Raw genomic sequence first — 19605 nt, 5'->3', positions numbered from 1 at the left:
TGACAGCGAACCTGATGAAAAATAATGTTTATTTATATAATTCCCGTCAATCATGCCACTGTTTTTCCGGGTTATGGTTCATTTTAGTCCAAAAATATATTTGCTTAGAGAACCCTATTTTTTATTCGGACTAGCAAATCTTAGGACTAACGACCCACACTTTTTTCTCAGATTAGTGACACTTATAACTACCACACCTTGGGTTTAGCTGATGTATGATGTAGAGTAATTGTAGACCAAAATGTTTACCGGCTGATCCATAGTGTAAGGTGTACCTTAAGGGTAGATGAGGTATTGTTGGTTGTAGCAACCAAAAAAATCTATTGTCATTATCTAAATCAATATATTATTGAAAAATAACACCTTGATATTTTGCATTCTACAAATTATATACTTCGAAAACTTGCTTAATTTAATATTGCTAATGAGTTATGTACGAATAGTGTTATTGTTTCAGCCCTTTTACAACATAACTCAAGAACCACAGGACCTACAAAAGTATATCTCTGATTTGAATTCTTCTACACGCTTGCGATGAATTGAGCAATGCAATATTTCCCAAAGCTCACTACTATTCGCAATTTCAAATAGCTGCTAAAACCTTAATGCCATTAATTAAAAGTTGACTGCCATAAAATGATGAGTTTTCACTTCAAGGATTTAGAACCGATGCAATAACTGCCCCATAGACATCTTGAGGGCCCCAAGAAGCTAAAGCAAGGGGGTTAACCGCTTAAAGGGACACTCCGTTTTGGGCTTAAAGGGGTATTCCGTGATTTTTATTTTACCTTTTTTTAGTCGGTATACTGATAGCATTTTAGCATTAAACATATTACGGGGTGTCATGATGGATTAAGAGTGTCATGGTGGGTTAAGGGGGTTAGGGTGGGAAACGCAGGCATAGATATTCGTGTTTGCTCAAACACAACTGTGCCATCTAGTTAGTCTTCTCCTTCTTCTCCTTCTTCTTCTCCTTTTCCTGACCATTCATATTGACAGGTCTATCTCCAAAACTACAAGGGCCCTGGGGCTCATATTTGGCACAAAGATTGACCATACCCTGTAGGTGTGCCTTTGGCCCATCTTGGCCCTATAGGTCAAAGGTCACGGGCCCCAGGGGCCCAAATGTAAAAATACCAATCATGCCATTTCTCATCAAATAAAACAGCCTCAGGGCCCTGAGTAGGTACACTGATAGCACTAGAGGTACTCTATATATACAAGTATAAATGAGCCCAATATATCTTAAGTTATGGGCCCCAGGGCCCCAAATGTTAAAATAAGGAACAACAGATTGACATGGCTAGCTCAAAAACTACAGGGGCACTGGGGCTCATATGTGGTACACCTATGGGCCCTAACTTGTCGATGTGAGTTTTGCCCATTTTAGCTCCAGATGTTTAGGGCTAGGGGCCCAATAGGGCCAAATGTTAAAACAAAGGGCCGACCGTTTCTCAGCAAATAAAGTAGCTGCAATACTCAGATTTGAAACACTAATAGGTCTTTAGCATTATATTGTTATATGAATATAAAAGCCCCATATGTCACATAATATGGGCCCCAGGGCCCCAAACGCTAAAACAAAGGGGCCTGCTGTTACTCGGTAAATAAAGCAGCTACAATGCCTTGTGTTGGTATACTGATAGCCCTTTTAGCATTAAACATATTATGAGGTGTCATGATGGATCAAGAGTGTCATGTTGGGTTAAGGGGGTTAGGGTGGGAAACACAGGCATAGATATTCGTGTTTGGTCAAACACAACTGTGCCATCTAGTTATATATGCCTGTGTAGCAGGGCATATATATTCTCCTTATGCTCTTTAGTCTTCTCCTTCTTCTTCTTCTCCTTCTTCTTCTCCTTCTCACGCTTCATATTAACAGGGCTAGCTCCAAAACTACAAGGGCCCCAGGGCTCATGCTTGGCACACTTAATGGCCCCACCCCAAAGATGTGCCTTTTAGGGGTCAAGGTCATGTCAAGGTCATCTAAGTTTATATTGTTGGATTGTCATCATATTTGGCGGATGTGATCACAATCGAATGCCGAAAAGGGTCAAGGTCATGTCAAGGTCATCCGAGTATAGTTTGTTGGATTATCATCAAACTTGGTGCATGAGATCACCATCGAGTGCCAATTATGGTCAAGGTCATGTCAAGGTCATCAGAGTAAAAATGGTTGGATTGTCATCAAACTTGGTTGATGAGATCACCATCGAGTGCCGAAAATGGTCAAGGTCATATCAAGGTCATCCGAGTATAGATTATTGGATTGCCACCAAACTTGGTGCATGGGATCACCATCGAATGCCAAAAATGGTCAAGGTCATGTCAAGGTCATCAGAGTGAAGATTATTGGATTGCCACCAAACTTGGTGCATGGGATCGTCATCGAATGCCAAAAATGGTCAAGGTCATGTCAAGGTCATCAGAGTAAAATTGTTGGATTATCATCAAACTTGGTTGATGAGATCACCATCGAGTGCCAAAAATGGTCAAGGTCATATCAAGGTCATACGAGTATAGATTATTGGATTGCCACCAAACTTGGTGCATGGGATCACCATCGAATGCCCAAAATGGTCAAGGTCATGTCAAGGTCATCAGAGTGAAGATTATTGGATTGCCACCAAACTTGGTGCATGGGATCGTCATCGAATGCCAAAATGGTCAAGGTCAAGTCAAGGTCATCAGAGTAAAGATTATTAGATTGTAACCAAACTTGGTGAATGAGATCACCATCGAGCACCAATATTGGTTAAGGTCATATCAAGGTCATCCGAGTATAGATAGTTGGATTGTCACCAAGTTTGGTCCATGGGATCACTATCGAGTGCCAATAATGGTCAAGGTCATGTCAAGGTCATTGGTGGTTAGGGTGGGAATCACAGGCATATATATTCGTGTTTGCTCAAACACAACAGTGCCATCTAGTTCTTCTTCTCCTTCTTCTTCTCCTTCTCACGCTTCATATTAACAGGGCTAGCTCCAAAACTACAAGGGCCCCAGGGCTCATACTTGGCACACTTAATGGCCCCACCCCAAAGATGTGCCTTTTAGAGGTCAAGGTCATGTCAAGGTCGTCTAAGTTATATTGTTGGATTGTCATCATATTTGGTGAATGTGATCACAATCGAATGCCAAAAGGGTCAAGGTCATGTCAAGGTCATCCGAGTATAGTTTCTTGGATTATCATCAAACTTTGTGGATGAGATCTCCATTGAGTGCCAATTATGGTCAAGGTCATGTCAAGGTCATCAGAGCAAAAATTGTTGGATTGTCATCAAACTTGGTTGATGAGATCACCATCGAGTGCCAAAAATGGTCAAGGTCATATCAAGGTCATCCGAGTATAGATTATTGAATTGCCACCAAACTTGGTACATGGGATCACCATCGAATGCCAAAAATGGTCAAGGTCATGTCAAGGTCATCAGAGCAAAGATTATTGGATTGCCACCAATCTTGGTACATGGGATCATAATCGAATGCGAAAAATGGTCAAGGTCATGTCAAGGTCATCAGAGTAAAGATTGTTAGATTGTAACCAAACTTGGTGAATGAGATCACAATCGAGCGCCAATATTGGTCAAGGTCATGTCAAGGTCATCCGAGTTAGATTGTTGGATTGTCACCAAACTTAGTGCATGGCATCACCATCGAATGCCAAAAATGGATAAGGTCATGTCAAGGTCATCAGAGTTAAGATTGTTGGATTGTAACCAAACTTGGTGGATGATATCACCATTGAGTGCTAATAATGGTCAAGGTCATGTCAAGATCATTGGGGGTTAGGGTGGGAATAACAGACATATATATTCGTGTTTGCTCAAACACAACAGTGCCATCTAGTTCTTCTTCTCCTTCTTCTTCTCCTTCTCACGCTTCATATTAACAGGGCTAGCTCCAAAACTACAAGGGCCCCAGGGCTCATGCTTGGCACACTTAATGGCCCCACCCAAAGATGTGCCTTTTAGGGTCAAGGTCATGTCAAGGTCATCTAAGTATATATTGTTGGATTGTCATCATATTTGGCGGATGTGATCACAATCGAATGCCGAAAAGGGTCAAGGTCATGTCAAGGTCATCCGAGTATAGTTTGTTGGATTATCATCAAACTTGGTGCATGAGATCACCATCGAGTGCCAATTATGGTCAAGGTCATGTCAAGGTCATCAGAGTAAAAATGGTTGGATTGTCATCAAACTTGGTTGATGAGATCACCATCGAGTGCCGAAAATGGTCAAGGTCATATCAAGGTCATCCGAGTATAGATTATTGGATTGCCACCAAACTTGGTGCATGGGATCACCATCGAATGCCAAAATGGTCAAGGTCATGTCAAGGTCATCAGAGTGAAGATTATTGGATTGCCACCAAACTTGGTGCATGGGATCGTCATCGAATGCCAAAATGGTCAAGGTCATGTCAAGGTCATCAGAGTAAAATTGTTGGATTGTCATCAAACTTGGTTGATGAGATCACCATCGAGTGCCAAAATGGTCAAGGTCATATCAAGGTCATACGAGTATAGATTATTGGATTGCCACCAAACTTGGTGCATGGGATCACCATCGAATGCCCAAAATGGTCAAGGTCATGTCAAGGTCATCAGAGTGAAGATTATTGGATTGCCACCAAACTTGGTGCATGGGATCGTCATCGAATGCCAAAATGGTCAAGGTCAAGTCAAGGTCATCAGAGTAAAGATTATTAGATTGTAACCAAACTTGGTGAATGAGATCACCATCGAGCACCAATATTGGTTAAGGTCATATCAAGGTCATCCGAGTATAGATAGTTGGATTGTCACCAAGTTTGGTCCATGGGATCACTATCGAGTGCCAATAATGGTCAAGGTCATGTCAAGGTCATTGGTGGTTAGGGTGGGAATCACAGGCATATATATTCGTGTTTGCTCAAACACAACAGTGCCATCTAGTTCTTCTTCTCCTTCTTCTTCTCCTTCTCACGTTTCATATTATCAGGGCTAGCTCCAAAACTACAAGGGCCCTGGGCTAATACTTGGCACACTTAATGCCCCCACCCCAAAGATGTGCCTTTTAGGGGTCAAGGTCATGTCAAGGTCATCTTAGTATATATTGTTGGATTGTCATCATATTTGGTGGATGTGATCACAATCGAATGCCGATAAGGGTCAAGGTCATGTCAAGGTCATCCGAGTATAATTTGTTGGATTATCATCAAACTTGGTGGATGAGATCACCATCGAGTGCCAATTATGGTCAAGGTCATGTCAAGGTCATCAGAGCAAATATTGTTGGATTGTCATCAAACTTGGTTCATGAGATCACAATCGAGTGCCAAAATGGTCAAGGTCATATCAAGGTCATCCAAGTATAGATTATTGGATTGGCACCAAACTTGGTGCATGGGATCACCATCGAATGCCAAAAATGGTCAAGGTCATGTCAAGGTCATCGGAGCAAAGATTATTGGATTGCCACCAAACTTGGTACATGGGATCACCATCGAATGCCAAAAATGGTCAAGGTCATGTCAAGGTCATCAGGGTTTAAGATTGTTAGATTGTAACCAAACTTGGTGAATGAGATCACAATCGAGCGCCAATATTGGTCAAGGTCATGTCAAGGTCATCCGAGTTAGGTTGTTAGATTGTCACCAAACTTAGTGCATGGCATCACCATCGAATGCCAAAAATGGATAAGGTCATGTCAAGGTCATCAGAGTTAAGATTGTTGGATTACAACCAAACTTGGTGGATGATATCACCATTGAGTGCTAATAATGGTCAAGGTCATGTCAAGGTCATTGGGGGTTATGGTGGGAATCACAGGCATATATATTCGTGTTTGCTCAAACACAACAGTGCCATCTAGTTCTCCTTCTTCTCCTTTTCCTCCTCATGCTTCACATTAACAGGGCTAGCTCCAAAACTACAAGGGCCCCAGGGCTCATACTTGGTACACTTAATGCCCCCACCCCAAAGATGTGCCTTTTAGGGTCAAGGTCATGTCAAGGTCGTCTAAGTATATATTGTTGGATTGTCATCATATTTGGTGGATGTGATCACAATCGAATGCCGAAAAGGGTCAAGGTCATGTCAAGGTCATCCGAGTATAGTTTGTTGGATTATCATCAAACTTGGTGGATGAGATCACCATCGAGTGCCAATTATTGTCAAGGTCATGTCAAGGTCATCAGAGCAAAAATTGTTGGATTGTCATCAAACTTGGTTGATGAGATCACCATCGAGTGCCGAAAATGGTCAAGGTCATATCAAGGTCATACGAGTATAGATTATTGGATTACCACCAAACTTGGTGCATGGGATCATCATCGAATGCCAAAAATGGTCAAGGTCATGTCAAGGTCATCAGAGTAAAGATTACTAGATTGTAACCAAACTTGGTGAATGAGATCACCATCGAGCGCCAATATTGGTCAAGGTCATATCAAGGTCATCCGAGTATAGATTGTTGGATTGTCACCAAGTTTGGTGCATGGGATCACCATCAAATGCCAAAATGGATAAGGTCATGTCAAGGTCATCAGAGTAAAGATTGTTGGATTGTAACTAAACTTGGTGGATGATATCACCATCGAGTGCCAATAATGGTCAAGGTCATATCAAGGTCATTGGTGGTTAGGGCGGGAATCACAGGCATATATATTCGTGTTTGCTCAAACACAGCAGTGCCATCTAGTTCTCCTCCTCCTCCTTCTTCTCCTATCAAACACATCATTCTGTCAAGGCTAGCGCTAAAACTACAAGGGCCCCAGGGCCCATATGTGGTACACTTATGGGCCCTACCCGTAGATGTGCCTTTGCCCATCTCGGCCCCAGAGGTCAAGGTCACGGGCCCCAGGGGCCCAAATGTAAAAACACAAACCATGCCGATTCTCATCAGATGAAGCAGCCTCAGGGCCATAAGTTGGTACACTGATAGTCCCAAGGGTACTCTATAAATACAAGTATACATGAGCCCCATATGTTATATATTATGGGCCCCAGGGCCCCAAATGTTAAAAATATGGGGCAACAGATTGACAAGCCTAGCTCTAAAGCTACATGGACACTAGGGCTCATATGTTGCACATGTATAAGCCCTAAATTGTAGATGTGCCTTTTGACCATTTTGGCCCCAGATGTACAAGGCTAGAGGCCCCAGGGGCCCAAATGTTAAAACAAAGGGTCGGTCGTTTCTCAGCAAATATAGTAGCTACAGGGCTCAGCTTTGGTACACAGATAGGTTTTCAGTATTATATTGTCATATGTATATATGTACCCCATATGTCACATAATATGGGCCCCTGGGCCCCAAACGCTAAAACATAGGGCCGGTCGTTACTCTGTAAATAAAGCAGCTTTAGGGCTCAGAGTTAGTACACATATTGCATCTTAAAATCACATTGTTATATGTACATGTGAGCCCCACATATTACATTATATGGGCCCCAGGGCCCCAAACGCTAAAACATAGGGCCGGCCGTTACTTAGTAAACAAAGCAGCTACAGTGCCCAGCTTGAGTCTACTGATAGCACTAGAGAATTAAACTTCAACATATGTCCATGGACCTCATAAGTCAAATATTATGGGCCCCAGGGCCCCAAATGTTAAAACAAAGGGCCGGCCGTTTCTCATCAAATAAAGCAGCTTCCGGGCTCAGAATTTGTACACAGTAGCACCTGAGAATTATATTGTTACTAACACCCCAATACCCCCCTCCCCACACACGTAGGACTAAACAGACATATCCGTATTATAATTATTAATATAATAATTGGAAATACTAGCGTGAAGCCTTAAGGCTGTTCCAATTAAATTACATACCCATTGGCTGTTCCATTTAATCTACATACTCCCTCTGAAATGGTCCCAAAATAGGCTGTTCCGTTTAATTTACATACGCCCTCTGAAATGGCTGTTCCATTTAATTTACATACTCCCTCTGGAATAGTTTTCCCCTAATCATATTGTATAGCCTCACTGTGAATAAGAGAGACTGACAACGGCAATCTATGGAGAGACAACTCCCCTGGGAGGGGACTTTTACAAGTTCTTTATTTGCACGAGAGTGCAGCAAATAAGGACTGTAAGTTTGGGTACACCGATAACATGCGGGTATAGCCGTATTTGTGTACAAATATATAGCCTTCTAGTTGTTTCTATCTTGGTTACCGTAATTAAGATGGGGTCTGGTGGACTTTTTCCCTTCCACCAGGCCCAAGTACAGGTGAATAAAAATGGAAAAACAAAAAAAAATTGATTGAACTTGCTCGGTTCCCTTGTAAGTTGCATGTACCGTTCAGACGTTTGGCTGTTATAGATGCTCTGTAGACATCTCTCTGATTTGGTTCAACTGTTTCCCATGTTGGATGTGTCTTGCCAATATCACAACCATCAATGTTGAGATATTTTAGGGATGATTTCCCTATTGCATCGTCCTAGAGTTTACAGTTCCAGAAGGAAAACACAGCAGAGTTGATGAGACTTCTCCCGGCAGCTTTTGATAGAGAATTTTAATATAATCAGGTCGTGTGCATTTGGAAGGTCGTATATATATGTTGAGTAACTTGCATACCATCGTGAACCAGCTTTTAGATGAGATATCCTACATAGCCAGTTGTCTTTCTGCGATATCACTTTCCAGAGAAGGGGAGGAAATCGTCATCAAGAGCAAGGAGAGTTGGTTAAGCTCGATCCTGGCTGTCACTGGTAGGGCTCCCAGAAGTAGATAAACTGCAGAATCTGCTGTTCTGTCAGGCAGATGTTGTATTTGCTTGAGGATCTTTTTCTGGAAGGTTGTCAGGGTTTTAACACTCTCAGTGAGGTGCATTATCTTATCTCCAGACCATATAGGTACCTGGGCTCCACATAATTATGTATGTATCAACTTCCATGATATTTTTGGGTTAATACCATTCAGTCCATGTAGGCCGGGCATAGGTAGTACGTCTGCCTGTCAAAGGTCTTGCTTGTATATACTTGTTTGACAAGTGAATGCTTCTTTCAACTCCAAGGTGCATGCCACTTTAGATGTAGATGGCTGCCTCTTGGAGTTCAATCATACTGTTGGATGCCAGAACAATATCGTCGGCACAAGTTGGTGCTCCAACATAATACTGTCCAAATCTGGCAAATTCTCTCAATGTTTGAGGGTCTCACGGACATGTCGGCAACATGGCTTCGTTCAACATTGCATTGGAGGAGCGGGGGCACAGATACACCAAAAGACAGCCAAAGTGTGCCAAACTTTTTTTTCCAGGATTATAGCTCCCACCCAAGCAAACCGTAACGACACTTCACTTGCGATATTAGTATTTGTAGCAATCCTGCCATAATGGAAGAGCTCATGAAGATAGGGCCTCATCGCCAGTATGCAAGGGGAGCTAGGGCAAGCTAGACCCATCCAACTACAGAGCAATCACCATACTCTCCATCTCAGGCAAACTGTTCGGATTTTGTAGCACACGAGGTACGACAGATCCGGGCGACAGATCATTGCAAATCATTGAAAAGGCGAGGACACTGGGCGAGGCAATGGCGTATTCCTTGCCAATGTCCACTGGAATTCTGTTGATTTCAATACAACTATTTCATACCATCTGGCGAGAAGCATTTTTGTAATGTATGCGATCATTCGGGGTAGACAAGATTCTGATTGACCTTATCGAAAACATGTAAAATGTACATACAAACCAAATTCTCGATTATGGTTAATGGCAAGATCACCGGGTGTTTTGAAGAAGTAGTTCGGGTGAGTCAGGGAGTCCTTCTTGGCCTAGCTATTCAACATATACCTCGAATTTGTGATGAAATATGTCAAGAACCTAGGCAGCGGAATGCAGATGGCGACATGCACATAAACAACATCTGCTATGCTGATAATACAACCCTCATGGACCTTGTATTCTAAAAGCTCCAAATTTCCATCAGTACTAAATTGGCAACAGCCCGCAGTAAATGGGGATGAAAATTAAACCAAGGAAATGCAAGATCATGTCAGAAGTGAATGAATCATTTTCTGGATTGTGCCCACAGTAAAAGGTGGAAATCAAACGGCGTAGCCGAATAGCAGCCCGCCATTTGAGAGACTAGCACCACCATCTGGTCAAAGCAAGACATCTCAAGGTCATTCAAAGTGAGGATTTACAGAGCCCTTATTGCCACCAACCATGCCAACGGGACCGAATCTTGAGCATTGCGTAAACATGGTAAATTAGACCAAAGGAAGTTTGAAGTACTTGCAATGATCGTCGGTGTATCCTTGGTGCTCGACTAATGGGCAATTTGATACAAAATGATGAGATCAGACGGAGGCTGGGTGTAAACTAAGACTTAACATGAAAACTTTTCCCAACAGTATGACCATATTGTCCGTATGCCAAACCACTGTCTCCCTCTCCAAGCCTACCAGAATAATTTCACTGTCCCGAGGCCATCAGGTTACCTGCCTGCCAGATCGAAAAAATAGGCACCTCCGAAAGTTCATTCACACAATTCCAAGTGCACCATGACATGCATGAGGAGAGTGGAAGTCTAATTTTAATCTACAGGTGGTAAAACCAATTACGACACGATATAGGGATGCCACTGCCCACAGCCTAGAGTGGAAGGAGAAGGGCCACTGACCTGTGAACACAATGCACGGATACTGCAATGTTAGTTGTTTGGCATCTTGTCTCTTGCACCCTCTCCATTTTGCCATCTTCTGTAATACTCACCCAAGGTATTTGAATTCCGTGCATTGTTGAAAGGTACTGTTGGTGATCGTGATACTGATTCTAATGCTATATTTTTTCCAGGCGTCGTTTATTTTCTTGTGTGTCGTTTTCTGATCCATGAAGATCAAGTTGCACGCATGATATAATAACGCTTACAACGCCCTTCGTGTGGATGGAAGGAGAGTTGTCAAGATCATTCTAGACAAGGGTCTTCTTCTAGGCAGTATCCTATTCACTATCATGTACAAGAATCAACGATCTGCTGGTGAATTTTTGAAGAGGAAGATATTGGCTCTCACTTTGGGGATTTATTGAAGATGCAAATGACATTATCTTCGCTGCAGACAAATATGCAACTGATTTGCAGAAAATGTTGGATATATGGTAGAAAAGTATGCAACGAATGAAAGATATGCAATTCACCCTGCTCTTGTCTATAACTGCAACCTTTCTTGTGAAGTCCTACAAGAAACTAATCCTTTTTTCTATGAATGGTAACCTACTGCAGATGTCGTCATCATGCACACACTTCATGCACTTGGGGATGTTACTTCTGATCCTAGGTATCTTTTTGATCTGGAGACAGTAAACTTTAGACAGGAGGAGATAAATCAGCTCAACAATTATAGTAATACAAGCTAATACAGATGTTGCCAATTGAGACTTTTTGCTCAGCAAATCTCTCCCACCGGGGATTGAATAGGTCACCATGGTTAATTAAGCAGACTTCAAACCAAAATCAGTGTAAAATATGTGCAGTGAAGTGCGCTACAAATTATCATCCTTTACCTTACTATAAATAGTCTAATACAATGGTCCGAAGTTTCATTATCACGCCTTTTCGGGGAAATTCCTTTCATATCAGGCTCTCAATTTGCCTGTGATGAATACCAACGCGACTTAAACAAGACGGATGTCGGCAAAAAAACAACTACAGAGGGTGCATTGCATAAAACAAAATTTTGAAACCTTCCGATATCAGACCCATTTTAATAATCATGTAATTATCGTCATGTGTTTTTGCGTGTACACAGACTTTGGGACCAGAGGATGATTTAAGGAAGCCCCATCATGCACTGTAAAAGTGTTATCACTAGAGTTTCAACTGCCACTTTACTTCTCAAATCCCATTGAACTCTGTGCAAAAGATGTTGTTTTAGAATTGCCCGTGTGTCATTATTACTTGGTCGATTTCAGATCTAAAGTGATGTATGCATGAAGGATAATTCACACCTTCTGTAGATAACATAAAATGTGAAATCGACCAACTTTTTGAAGAGGTTTTTATTGTAAATATATCTGTCCAAATTCAAATTTAACCATGCACGTGTGTATGCAGTGGGCGGACAGTGGTGTCATGTTCACTCACACAGCTGTGCTAACCGCAATACTTGCTGGGAAGTGCTTAAATCATCCTCTGCTTTGGGACTTTGGACGTCTATCATTTTTGAAGGAATGTTCGTGTACATAATTTCCCGTGTTATGGTCTTCGGTTTACACCGTACTATGTCAAATATCAAAGGTAAAACTACGGATTTCGACTGTAATTGGCAATAATAAAGGTTGGTTTAAGGTTAGCATAAATACTCTAAAACAGATAAATAAGTATTATAATTTCTGTTTGACTACAGGAAGCATTTTTTTCATACACTTTGTTTGTAATCAAAGTTGAACTAATTTTACGGGGTACCAATATACTATCATCACATTAAATGGCAATGAAAGGCAATGTATAATGTTTTTTTCTTTTTTTCCTTTTTTCTTTAGGCCTGTGTTATGTTAAGCCGAAAATGGATTCTTCCATGTTGATGTTGCCATTGATGGTACTCGCTCTCCTGGTACTGTTATGCGGTTCCTGTAATACAATGGACACAGACCGTGCTTACAGAGAAGCTAGTATTACCATTCCTGTATCACGCAATACATCTGAAAGTCTCACATGGAAACACGTCCCTGGAAAGCAAGTTTTTGAGAGCTTACAGACATGTCACGAACCGGATTATTGCACGATTCATGCACGCATGTCCAAAAGGGAATGGGACGAACTCGTGAACGCCATTCGGAAAAATACTCTAGTACCTATTTTGTACATGAGACTCAAGTTTGTCAACTTACATTTCACCAACCATCGCGCGTACCTTAACGATTCTCCGCATATAATAGATCCATTGACATGGACGTGGTCGTCTGAGCCCAAAGGCTTCGTTCTACACAATTTTCCAGTGCTATTGGCGCAATTTCTAGAAAATGTTTCTCTAGATTCACGCGTCTCAACTTTGAATGTTTCATTGAGTACACAACTTTGTACGAACTTTTCGTCTCTACCTGACACTCAAAAACAAGACATTGTTGCTAAACTTCTTCGTAGATTAGTTCACAAAACATATAAAAAGGCAGAAACAACCATGAAAACATCAAATGTTGACTTTATGGTTTGTCAAGAATACGCTCAGCCAAATATTATACTGGAGTTTTCTGAGAAGATTGAACAGGTTTTCCCGTGGGTTCAGGGGCTATTTTAACGTGCCTCACTGTCACGTACGTGACGAGATAAAATATTTGTGCAGTGACAATTAACAATCCGAGTAGATTTGCTTTAATAGTAGACAATGGTAGAGCCTTTCTTATGGTCACATTCAGGTAAAAATGTCAATTGTTTTATTTCTGAAACGCACTCTACTTCATCAACACTTTTATCTCATTGCACGATCGTGACAGTGAGGCACGTTAAAATAGCCCCTGCGTGGGTTACAACAGTTACCTATCTGTATAGAATATACCGTTATGTCTTTAATGCTCAACACCTTTGTTGGAGAAGTGAAAATGAATCTAAGCTCTTGACGGTGTCAAGCTGGTTACAAATCCCATCAACAGCAGGCTGTATTAGCATCTATTACGCTTCCATATATTTTTGCTGGAATGATAAAACAGGACTTTGGTCCGTCTGAACACAATGGCGTTATGTACTATTGTGCAAATACAAATGTCCCAGTAGGTCTCAGGTACATATTTTTCCATGCATTCAGTGATGCATATGCACGAAAGTTCAAGAATTCTTTAATTCCGCTAAGTATATTAGAAACATTTTTCACTATATCTGTGCTTATAAGGCGGCTTTGCATTCCACTTGCCATCTTCTTCGTATTATGTAATCCACAGCTTCTGTTATCTTATGGATCTAGAGGTCTTACGTCTTGCATGCAATCTCGGTTTGATTTTATAGACGCTCAAAATTTTCCAAGTAACTCTAGATTGATATATTCGCTGTTTCTTGTCGTGGTTTTTCTTATGTTTGGATACCTCTGTTACCATGCTTCGAAACCCATCAACTCAAAGGATACACTCTTAGTTTGCATTGAGAGTGAACAGGAGAGAAAACATTTCTTATCTTTAGAACTTCCTAATGAGCTGCGTGTACCAAAACACCCACATTATTTATCTGGTTTAGGATGTTTGCAATACTACATTAAATATAGATGGATGATGGTTTGTGACATCCGAGTATGGAACTGGTTCAAATCCCTTATAACCTCACCTCAAAATGTGCAGTCTCGGATAGTACAAATTATGACTTTTATCCACGGCCTTTTAGTATACATCGTCAGTCCATATTATATTTGCTTAAGGTTGGTGAAAATTATTGTAAGGAATACGGAAGGGTTTGTACTTAGTCTTTATTTTTTCTTTATATTTCTATGTTTATTTGCATTGTATCTCGCGTTGAGTCCCACACAAATTTGTTTCACTATTCTCAAGTCCATGTACGACTTCTATATTTTCGGATCAGCAAATTCATATGTATTTGTAATTTTTATCTTTCTAGACACGTGCACAATGCTTGCAAGTGCTATAAGCGTAGGGCCCATGATTATCACGTATTTTTTCAGTAGACGTCACATTCTGCTGAAACGCCATACGCTGTTGGTATTCTGTATTTTCGTCGTTGCAAACTGTTATTTGTGTTTTTCGATTATATGCCAAATATCGGTTTTATGTGTTGCCTGGATGGTGATGAACGCCTTAGAAGTGATGCCCTATTTTCTTTTATTGATAAAATTTGTGATATATGTTATTAAGTCTGTCACACAAGTTCATGCACATTATTGTGATCTCCTTGATTGTATATTTCAAGAAGTTCTCACCTTTTCACAAGATGATTTGCAGATGATTGAAATTGCACGTGAAATTAACGGAAGAAAATATATCCCAGAACCTTTATTCTGGCACGTGGTAGAGCGATGTAAACCTTTGAGGAAGGAAGTAGTTGTTTTGCACGGTTGTTTGATGTGATCATTTATTAGTTTTTCAAACAAGACATCATGTACAACACAATTTTTAGGCTTAAACAGCTTAAAGCCGTATCATACTAATGTATACAGATGCTTTTGAGTCATTTTCAACTTTAATTTCCCCTTATTTACAACATTATTCACTTTCACAGCATTTTTAAAGCTTTTTCGGATATAAAATTTATCTATTTATGACAAGATTGGTGGCGCTATTTAGATACTGGAAATTACTCTTTCAGGCTTTTAATAAAACTAATTCTTTTTATTTTTTTATGAAATATATTTATAAAATTTCTTTGTTGCTTTCCATCTGTTTAAATTGCAGTATTGATTACCTACCCCTTGCAAATTAAGAAATATGATTTATGATAAATAGCGCCATCTATAGTTTGCATTTTCTTAATAATGAAGCCAATTCTATATACATCAAACAACCGTGTTTGTTGTTAAAACTTTCCATTGCCACCATGTTTGCCTGTCTAGGTGTGTGGGTTCTTCTCCAAATTGAGCTTTTCCAACAAGCCGAAGATATACAAGACATCGAAAAGATTATGATTTCTCTCTTTCTTACGGTACAACTGGGATATGACAGAGTAAAAAGGTCAGAACACGAGAAGAGGAGATCAAAAAACGTGTTCTCAGAGTCAGTTAGGGATGCAATAGAGGAATATGTAGTTTTAGTATGGTTATCATTTTAGAGGCAGCTGCATCATCCCTCCACTAGTCAAATTCCTCCTCTCACTATCAACTGGTATCTTGCATAGGCCTATAAGGTGGCGAACGTGACCTCTAGCGCCGGTGTGGCCCTGACAGACGGGGAAGCAGGGCCGGAATCACCTTTTTGGGGCCCTGGCCCAGGCTACAGTGCTAGAATAGCCAATAGCCCATGAGGAGTGACACAGCTCAAGAACGTCTATAGGCACTATAAAAGACAATCAGTGGTTCACACCCGGGGGGTCACTCCCATTGTGGCCTGTACACCATCCGCGATAATCAACGTTTGAAAAGCTCCCTAAACAAGGATTTAACCCTTGGCTAAAAACGATACCCTAAACACGGATTTTCTTCCTTGCATCAAATTTCATACCCTAAATTTCATTTCCGCGTATTAGCAATTGCAATTTTGCTACCCTTTTTTTCAATATTTCATGTTTTTGACACCCTAAACACGTTACGCGCGTATCGTGCCAACCCACGAAAAACTACCCTTTTTACGTGTTTTCATTTTCGGATGGTGTACAGGCCACAATGGGAGTGACCCCCCGGGGGTTCACAGCAGCTTAGGAACAACAAGAGTGACGGGGTACAGTAAAGCATCAGACACGTGAAATAAGATGCGTATGCCTATGCACTCTGCTCTCGAAGGATGGTGCGCCGTTGTCAGATATGGCTCCGACTACTCTATCTGGTAGGCTATTCCAAACGTGAACTGCAGTGTGGACGAAGGTCTTGCCAGTAAATAGGTTCTAGAAATGGGTATTGTGAGAGCATGGCAAGGCATGGACAAGCTGGAGAAGGGAAACTCTTCTGACTACAAATGGCTTTGGTAGCAGTGCCTTCAGATCTGTTGGGCACAAACTGGTGTGCATTTTGTAAAGGACTGTTGCTGCAGCCACTTGACGTCTTTGATGGAGAGATGTGATGTTCAGATCTGTACTTACTTCCGCTTCGCTTAACCCTATGATTCGAAGGACCCTCCTCTGGATAGTGTCTGGTAATCCTAGAGTGGTGGCGTTGGCACTCATCCAAGACAGTGATGCGTATTCCATCACACTGCGAACTTGTAAACGGTTGCTCTGCTTCTGCCATCAACTTTATTTGCAACTCTCCTATGAGCGCCCAGCTTCTGTCCTGCTCTGGAAAACCCCCTTGGAGTAGCAAAGCTCAAACAGCAGGCTGAGAAGTTCCTAACATCTTGACTATCCTTGGCTATCTTTTCCATTGAGCATGTTGTTGAATGCTGAACTTCAGGAGCAGATTCTTCTGCGCTGATAAGCTGACATTTAGCAGCAAAGGTCTGGAAAAGTTTTTCAACTTTGTCTTGTGATGTAGTGTAGACTTGCCGCCAATCCTTCAGCACTGGTATATCTACTCTGGTGGATTTACCAGACAGGTGTTATTAAAACAGTGTTGCACCATTTCTTGCTGCTGAGGCTGCCATCTGAGAGTTCTTTCCTCAACTTGTTGTTATAGCTCCTTCTGGCTACCTTCCCTTCATGATTGTACTCCTTTCTAGCTTTTGTAAACTTTTCATTGTTTTCCTTGGCGTTGTTTCTTTTTAGCTTCCTGAATACGCGGCGCTTCTTGGTTGCTGCTCGTTTGCAGTGGTCATCAAACCATACCTTATCACTAGTCTTCTTGGAAACAAGCTTTGCTGGTATGAAATCTCCATTGTGATCTTCTTGACTGCATATTTCAAGAAGTTTCAAAATGCGAATTTCCTGAAAATTTGCAGATGATTTGGGAAGTTCAAGGGAGAATCTTTATTCTGGCACGTGGTAGAGCGATGTAAACCTTTTGAGGAAGGAAGTCGTTGTATTGTTATTTAAACTTTACATTGCCACCATGTTTGCCTGTCTTGGCGTGTGGGTTCTTCTTCAAATTGAGCTTTTCCAACAAGCCGAAAATATACAAGATATCGAAAAGATTATAATTTATCTCTTTCTTACCGTACAACTGGGATATGATAGAGTAAAATGGTCAGGACAAGAAGAGAACAAGAAGACGATAAGAAGAGAGCAAATAATGTGTTCTTAGAAAGAGTTAGGGATACAATAGAGGAAAGTGCGGTCACATATAACCAAGATAACGACGAACAAAAAAATCTGTTTGTGATAATGTTGATAAACGCATGTAAAAAAAGTGATGAGAGTACTGTTGATCTCTCTCACCATTCGAAATCTACGGCTTCTGATGATGAGCAAGTGTATGATTATAGAATAATAGAAATATAATGTTTTGATTTAAAATTTGATATTGACCAAATTGGTCACTCATTCACAAATGAATAAATTGCGAGTAATAATTGTACTCCGCTTCATTATCAATAAACCTGATAAAAGGCTGGTTTCCATGTTCTTTTTTTAGTATGATCTTTTTTACATTTTAGATATTTTTTCGATTTTTTTATGATTTGTAAAAGCTTGTAAAGGATCCACATATCTCGGTAACATGTGATTATTGGGCTTTTAATTGATATTTGTTGACCCACATCACACCGTGAACCGTTTAGTATCATTATAAAAGCTTATAAAGGAAACGCAGACCCATGCCAACAGTCCAGAGTTTTTCGGAACTGGAGATAGATGCCGTTGGTGGCGTCTGGCCAGATGAAGGGGGTTATACCCAGGATACGCAACACGTGACGTTCGAGGCTGGCGAAAATACAAGGCTGACAGCCCCATTCCCAATACACGGTTTCGTTATAAATTGAAAAAACAACATACTTACAGTGCGGTACATTGTCGTACCCCAACGGTTTTAGAGTAAGATAATTTTGCTTTGACACAACATAATAAATTTAGAATTGTTTGTGAAGTTTCATGATTATGTGTTAATCCAATGGCGACGTCAAAAATGGCCCGTGACGCAGACGTCACGGGTCTCATTAGATCTGTCGATTAAATGCACTTTTTTGGCCCAGATCTATGTGCTGTTTCGTATATTTATCAGCGTTTCCAACCCTTTTGAAACCATGCTAAGGCATTCCATGCGCTACAATGTCAAAATTGTGGCTACATCATAGATATCTCGGGCATCTCAGAGCATTACCTGGTTTTACCATATGAAAGTAAGCTTTCGTCGTGTGCTGCCACCTAGCGGTGGTTCCGGGAACGTTGCGTCTAGACCTGGCTGTCCGCTAGAGCTGCAATGTTAGTTTGCAGCTTCCCAGCGCGAAAACCCGGAACTGTCCAGATTTCTGAAAATTTGAGATCTAGGACATATTTGTGATGATAAAGTTCTATAAAATAAACTCAATTGTTTTTGCAGGGAGAGAGACCTTTTTACTCTTTTGCGAGGTTGAAAATCTGAAAATCGTCCTATTTTTTTTTTTTTTTTTTTTTGGCCCAAAAAGTTGATTATTTAAAAAAAGTGTCTGCTGTCACTGGTGTTATAAACTCCAAAAGTGTCATTCTTTGGTGTTACAAACACTGAAACCATTTTTATTATGGCATCATTTCCAAAATAGCACAGTTCTAGGGCATATCGTAGCTACAAAGTTGACTTCACCTTGTGGAACATGATTTTTGGTACCCAACACATTCAAAGTTCATTCTATCAATGTACAAACATAATTATTGAGGTTATAGAACTGTGTCTTGACAGATGAGCATGAACAGTGACATTTGGACCCTGTGATGAAAAAAAATGTTTACATTCATAAAGTTTAATGTTTATGCCTCCCAAAGAATGGCTACAAAACATCAATATTATTATCCAACATCAGTCTGATTTATATCATAACGTACGATTGCGTGATTCATGAGAATTGATAGCGACGATTTATTATTTTTTTGGGCATGGGGCATACTCCCGGGGCATACTGATATCGCTATTCTTTGTTTCACGTGTCACGGACTTTGAACATGTTGAACGGTTTCTGTTTTG

This window comes from Amphiura filiformis, chromosome 4 (genome assembly GCF_039555335.1).
Source record: "Amphiura filiformis chromosome 4, Afil_fr2py, whole genome shotgun sequence".
Lineage (NCBI taxonomy): Eukaryota > Metazoa > Echinodermata > Ophiuroidea > Amphilepidida > Amphiuridae > Amphiura > Amphiura filiformis.
Note: the sequence above shows the minus strand (reverse complement) of the source record.